Source organism: Chelonoidis abingdonii, chromosome 10 (assembly GCF_003597395.2).
Source record: "Chelonoidis abingdonii isolate Lonesome George chromosome 10, CheloAbing_2.0, whole genome shotgun sequence".
NCBI lineage: Eukaryota > Metazoa > Chordata > Testudines > Testudinidae > Chelonoidis > Chelonoidis abingdonii.
This window is the reverse complement of record NC_133778.1, coordinates 79,024,104-79,031,448: the sequence shown is the minus strand read 5'-3', so window position 1 is coordinate 79,031,448 and position 7,345 is coordinate 79,024,104.

Here is a 7,345-nt window from a genome sequence, read left to right as displayed (position 1 = left end):
GGAAGAGAAGCTAGTTGTACCCACACCCAAAAAATCAATACATTGTATAAAAACCAGAGTTCCCATGGGAAGACGAATTCCAGAAGTAACAGGTCTTCCTATAGCCGTACACAGAGAGTTTCCTTAATTGAGTAACTTACAGGCAAAATTACTGGGCTACAGAAGCTAAGGTGATTTACAAAAACAATGAGGAGTCCAGTGGCACCTTAAAGACTAACAGATTTATTTGGGCATAAGGTGATTTAGCCCCTCTGGCCAAGTCCAGTGGAGTTAGTGTCCAAATGGGAACATAAAGCCATTCTTCTACCCCAGAGCCCTGCCGGGCACCCTTCCTCGGCGAGTCTGGAGCCCTTCTCTGGGGCTCGTCCTTTCTTCCTCGCATGACGGGGTTACTATGCCAAAGGTGGCGGCATAGGGAGAACCAGCATCTGCCCTCCACGTGTCCCCAATCCTGGGACTCTAAACCATTGGATGGTGCCTCAGAATGCAAACTGCCTTCACATCTTCTCGTGGCCTCTCCTGTGAGCCTGGCTTGGCTTGGGCCTCCTCACTCGCCCTTTCCTGGCTGTTCTTCACCCACACATCTCCCGGTGGCCACAGGTGGCCCTTAAATCTCCCAGCAGGCCTAGTTCTCCCCCATCAGCTGGACCTGGTCTCCAGCTGGGGCAGTGAGGCTGAGGGCTAAGCCCCTCAGAGGACCCGCTCACCGGGGACCTGGTCCTTTATGCGGTGCAGAGACCAGGCCACAGCCTAGGGAGCTGGGGAGATTTATGGCCATGAGGGATAAGCCCACAATCGCCCTAGTCGTGTGGCAGCAGCAGCAGCAGCGCAGGCGGTGACCCCGTTTCAATTCGCCCCCATCACCATTTCCTAGCAGGTTTTGATTCATTTTGATGCTTTTGTTTAAAACAAAAGTCTCTCTCTGCCATTCCCCATTCGTTACTATGGAAACAACGATGTCACAGGGACGGGAATGTTTAGGCAACTCCACATGGGGTAGAGAGAAATAAACCCTCCCTTTAGGCGGTGGATTGAAACGGATTGGGTCTGTGAAATACTGACGTTTCTCTGCTGTTTTCCCAGGGATGTAGAGGGTTCAGATACCACGGTGATGGGCATGGGACAGATAGGCAGACTGTCCATTTTGGGACCCAAACAGACTAGCAGTGTCCCTATAACAGAGGATTAGGAACAATCCCATTCATGGACCCCTCACCTCTAGGGTGCCCTCTCATGCCAGAACAGGGCATTGCAGAGGATTTCGCTTCTCAGTACCCGACATACACCCCCACCCTGTAGGCCCCCTTCCTCAGCCCCGATGACCAATCCCAGCTGGTGTCTTCTCCTGACTCCTGCTCTGAGTTTTCTGTGGCTTGGCCCTCTGGCCAAGTTATGTAACAGTTCACCCCTCACTTCCAGGGTAGCAAAGTCCAAGTTGAGATATACAAAAGGTCCTTCATCCCTCTCAGGCTTCTCTGCTTTCCTCATCCTTTTCATAGTGCTGGGAGTCCAAACTCCACACATGCTGGGCTTCCAGCCCCTTCTGAGCTTCTCTGAAGTCCTTTGCTTCTTGGCCCCTTCTCCTAGCCCCTGCAGAGCGTCTCTTATCTTGCGTCTTCCCCAGCAAGATGCCCCAACCTTCTCTTTGCCAGGGACTCCAGCAGGGAATCCTCTAGCTCGCTGCAGGCCCTGGGTCAGGGATGCCCTGCAGGACTCAGTCGGGCTTCCTCGAGCTCGACTCCCCTTGGTTTCCTCTCCAAAGTCTCCCCTCCATTCCTGAGGTCCCAGCTCTGCTTACATAACCCTCTCCCTGCTTCACCACCGCAGCTGGGGGCTGTTTATCTAATTAAACTCCATTACACCCAGCTGGGATCACTAATTAGCCCTCATGTTGCCAGCTCATCAGTGAGGCTGAGGGACAGCTAGGTCAAGTCACGGTAAGGTTGAACCCAGCTTGTCTCCAAGGGCCAGCCAGCTTGGGACATTCCCTTTGTCCTTTCCACTGGACAAGCCTCCTTCTCCAACTGCCATGGCAGGACGTCACCTCTGCTAAGAGTATAGACACATGGGTCTTCCTAGGCTACCGGGGCTCTCAGGCTAAGTTTCTGCACTTGCGTTGACCAGGAGAAAATGTCTACAGGAAGCTCAAAACATCAGCAAAAAATCCATGGCTGGGAGGACTGAGGACAATCAAAGGGAGGTTTTTTGAAGTGTGAACAAAAGACACATCATAGCAATGGCACAGGCCCATTACTCGCTGGGCCTGGTAACATCATTGCTAGTGATGCTGAAAAGGCAGACGTGTACAATAAATACTTTCTCTCTGTATTTGGAAAGAGGCAGGATGATGTGCTGGTATCAGGAGGAGGGTAAAGTATTTTACAGTCCTTTTGTAAAAGAGGATGTTAGACAGCCTCTGCTACGGATAAGCATTTTTAGATGAGCAGGCCCAGGTAACTTTCACCCAAGAGTCCTAAAAGAGCTGGCCAAGGAGAACTCTGGCCCATTAATGTTAATTTTTAATAAATCTTGGAATACCAGGGAAATTCCAGAGGACTAGAATGAGTGCTAATGTAGTGCCAATATTCAAAAAGGGCAAGCAGGATGACCCAAGTAATTACAGGCTTATTAGCCTGATATCAATCCTGAGCAAAATAATGGAAAAGCTGATATGGGAGTATGACAGAGCTACCACTCACCACACCAGCACCTCCTGCTGGTCATCTTGGGGCAGGGGGGATCAGCTCTACAGGTCAGCACACCCACTTCTGGAGTCAAGTATCAGAGAGGTAGCCATGTTAGTCCGGTGGTTTTTTGCCTGCCACCATTTCTGCTCTGGGACCCACATCACTCCTAGGAGTGTGGCATCCTCTTCATGACACAGTTCCCTGTCCACGCCACGGTCTGTGCTCTCCTCTTCCAGGGGCCAGTACTGCAGTCCAGCTGTTCAACCATTTCCTCAGTGGTGAGTGCAGAGGAAGGGCGAGGATCTGGGCCCATCCACTACTCTGGGTCTTGGCCCAGGGACCCTGTAGATGGTAGCCATGTGCTGCATCCCCTTCAACCTCTCAGTACATTTCCCTGGACCACTTCCTTGCTGCCCCAGCACCTTCTTAGCCCTTACCTCAGAGCCTCAGCATGCCCATCCTAGCAGCCAGCCCAGAGCTCCCTCTCACCCCCCCTATTCCTGCCCAGCACTGCTCTGTCCAGGGCACTAGCTTCCCTCCACCTGCAAGACAGGCAGCCAGTTCTCCCTCCTTGAGCTCCAGGGAGCTACTGACTCCTGCTCTCCCCTGCACCTCTTCTTATATGGGCCTACAAGGTTCTGATTGGCTGCTACTTGTGCACCTCCTATTGGCTGCTTTTTGTGCAGCAATCCTAGGGCTCTATTAACCCCTCACAGGCCAGTGTGGGGCAGATGCTCCATCAGAGGGAGAAATAATATACTTAATGGCAGCCAAGATGGTTATAGAGAAAATAGGGCTTGTCAGACAAACCTGATTTCATTTTTTATGAGATTATAAATTTGGTTGCTAAAGATATAAATTATAATGTATAGATTGGTCTACTAAACTTAGACTCTTGCTTGGCATTTGACGTAATACCACAGGACATTCTGATTAAAAAATTAGCACCATACAATATCAAGCAAGCATGTTAAACGATTAAGAACAGGTTGAGTGACAGATTTCAAAAAGTAGTTATCAATGGGGGAGGGGATCATCCCTGAATGGGGGCGTTTCCTGAGGGGTTCTGAAGGGCTCATAATTTCCATCAGTGATCTGGAAGCAAATATAAAATCTGAAGATAACGAAACACTGGTAAGTAAAGATGACGCCAGCGCAGTCCTACTGAGCAATCTGGATCACTTGACAAACAACATGCGTTTTAGTACAGACAAAGGCATAGTTATACACCTAGGAACAAGGAATAGAGGCCAGAGTGGGGGGACTTTACCCTGCAAAGCAGTGACTCTGAAAAAGACTCCTGGGTAGTGGTGGCCAATCAGCTGAACATAAGCTTTGGTGTGACACTGTGGCATAAAGAGCTAATGTGATCCTTAGCGTAGCGAATAGGATCAGAGAGGTGATTGTGGAGGATCTACATGCAATTCTGGCAAAACAGATACTGGAATATTGTGTACGTTTCTGGTGCCCACTGTGGCATTATGCCCATATTCTTCATGATAATGTTATTATATGTTTATGGCATAACTATGAGATATTTTGTACAAGATAAGGCACGTGAGATATCACTGAAAAGGTAATGAGTTACTGAATATGATTATCCTATTTGTGTGGATGTATCATTTTGGCATCTGAAGTTAGGAACATTGTCTATGCATCTATTACAAATGTGTTTACACCCAGGGAACGCCCACTAGGCAGGATGCAATCAGTCTAGATGGCTGGCTGGGAAGGGCCATTAGGGAAAACAATCGGTTTTAGAAGATGCTAATCTTCCACTGGGGAGTCTTCCTGTGGACAATACAAACAGACTCTGTCTCATGGCTGCTACGACCCTACAGAGGCAGCATAGAATACCCGTGTTTTTCCACTGAAAGGCGTGGGAGCTAAAGTTGGAGACAAAGGATTCCCACCATATGCAAAAGCTATTTAAGGCAAGGAAGTGACATCATCATGGTTCTTCACTGACTCCCCACCCAAAGGAGACGCCTGGAAACAAGGACTGAACAGGGCGCGGAGGAAGGCCTGGGGCCAGGCTAGAGGGTTTTCTAGTATATGAAAGGAATAGCTGGGGCTTTAAGCTGCAAGCAAGTGCAGCTTGTCCTCATGAACCTCTGCAATCTGCCTAAACCAACAATTAGGGTGAGAATTTGCTACTCATATTCAATTTCTTTAGTATATTAGGCTTAGATTGTGTTTTTGTTTTATTTGCTAGGTAATCTGCTTTGATCTGTTTGCTGTCCCTTATAATCACTTAACAGCTATCTTTTGCAGTTAATACATTGATTTTTGCTTTCTCTAAAACCAGCGTGAGCAGGAGTCATACCTGGGGGTAGAAAGCTGTGTATATTAAAGACAAAGTAAATTCCTCTCCACATTGAGAGAGGGGTGCATTTCATGAGCTTATGATGTACAGTTCCCTGTACAGCACAAGATGGTATGATTTTGGGTTTACCCTTCAAAGGGGGGTGAGTATTTGAGTAACTGGGCAGTTCTTAGCTGAGCCTTCCAATGCAGAGCTGATCTCAGCATGTGTATGTAGCTGCAGCTGGGTTTGTCCCTAACTGTATGCGTGCGGGAGGGGTCTTGAGAACCTGTCAGAGCAGTACAGTGTAAAGGGTAGAAAAGAGCCCCCCTCAAAACGGTTCAGTGGTTGGAAAACATGCCTTACAATTAAGCTTCCAGAGTTGAATGGGTTTCGCTTAACACGAAGATTCCCAAAGGGTGGGTGGATTACAGGTTGGCTGGGGAGGGTTATATTTTTATCGTTATACCTTGGTAAACGTCAGTTTCACCAGACTGACACAATAATCGAAATTAACAGATAGGCAAAATAAGAAAAATGCTACTTGGGACTTTTGAATCAGGTTTGTTACAAATGGGTGAGTGAAGTGACGCTCAGCCTTTCCAGACGAGTGGCCCCCTTTCCAGACTCTGATTTGTCTTGCGTACCCCAAGTTTCACCTCACTTAAAAATGACTTGCTTACAAAATCAGACATAAAAATACAGTGTGTGGTGACCCTTTTATCACTGAACAATGGTCAACTTTCTCACAATTACCACACAATTATAAAATACATCGATTGGAATATAAGTATTGTACTTACATTTCAGTGTATAGTATCTAGAGCAGTATAAACAAGTCATTGTATGAGATTTTCATTTATACGGACTTCACAAGTGTTTTTTATGTCGCCTGTTGTAAAACTAGGCAAAACTCTAGAGTTGACGTGTTGCCTGGAAGACCCCTGCGCACGCCCAGGGATACGCATACTCCTGGTTGAGAACCACAGGCCTAGTGAGTGACTAGTAGAAACAGGTACGATTTCATGATTTAAGCATATTTACTTTGTATATTTTGACAGGTGATGTTGACAATTTGTGTTTCAGTGGTTTATAAAGCTTTAACTTTTTGAATTTCAACATTTGCCATCATTAAATAGTTGTCTCATGCCCCCAGTTTCCAACATTTAAACTGATAAAAATCTGAAAAAACCAAGTCTACAAATAAATATGGGTCTGATGTCAAACTGATAAAAAACTAGAAATTGAATTCTGCCAAGCCTAACTGTGGTGGATCCGTATCTTCATGGGGAGAAAATACTGGTTACTAAATGGCTCTTCAATCTAGCAGAGAAAACGTGGAACAAGAACAATGGTTTGATGTTAAAGCCAGACAAATTCAGTTGAGAAAGACAGCACAACTTTTTAACACTGAGGGTGATTGGAACAAACTCTCATAGGACGTGGTGGATTCCCCATTTCTTGGAGTCTTCAGCTCAGAACAGGATGCCTTTCTGGAAGAAATGCTTGGGACAAACCTAAATTAAGTATATTACGGCATCAAACCGCTTGCACCCCACTCAGCACCACGCCGGGACCAATCACCATTGGGTGACACACCCTTAGTCCAACCCTTCATGCATGTGCCATTGTTGGGTTTCCCACGGTAGCTCCGCCTCTCCCCTTGAGCAATCAGCATGGCTGTGTGAAGATCCGGCCCAGAGCACTTCTTCACTGAGTCCGTGAAGACTATGGATCCGGTTACCACCCCTGATGGTAAGATGGTCAGACTGCCCAGCGTAGCCCTGCAGGGGACACTGGGTTAGGTGGGTGAGGCTCCGACACAGGGAATCTGGCTCGGATAGCACAGCGGGTTGGCGATCTGGGTTAAAATAAAGTCCAGATCCACAGTGCCTGAATGTAGCTGCATGAAATCATGGGTTTTAGTCCTTTTGCTAGTTGGCAGCTGTCCACATCCTACCCCAAATCCACATCACTGCAGCTGGGCCTCCTTGTTGTCAGCCTCAGCTGGGGCTGGTGCATGCCACAAGGACTGAACTCCCACCTCACACCTAGAGATGGCTTCTGCAGGGCAGGGATGTTTTGGGATGTGGGGGATGAAGAGGGTTTTGCTTACGCTGCCCCTATCGTCTCTGGTTGTGCCAGGAGGATTCAGGTCCCAGGGGCTCATGCCCATCTCTTTTCCCTGCATCATGGTCACTGTCATTAATGAATAAAAATAAAAAGACCATGGATGCTTGAAAAATTAAAGTGTCACTTTATAGAGTGCAAGCTGTTCTTTGGTGCCGGGAGCCGACCGCGTTGCTCCCACTGGCTGCAGCGTTAGAATATAATACAGCGTATGCTATACAGC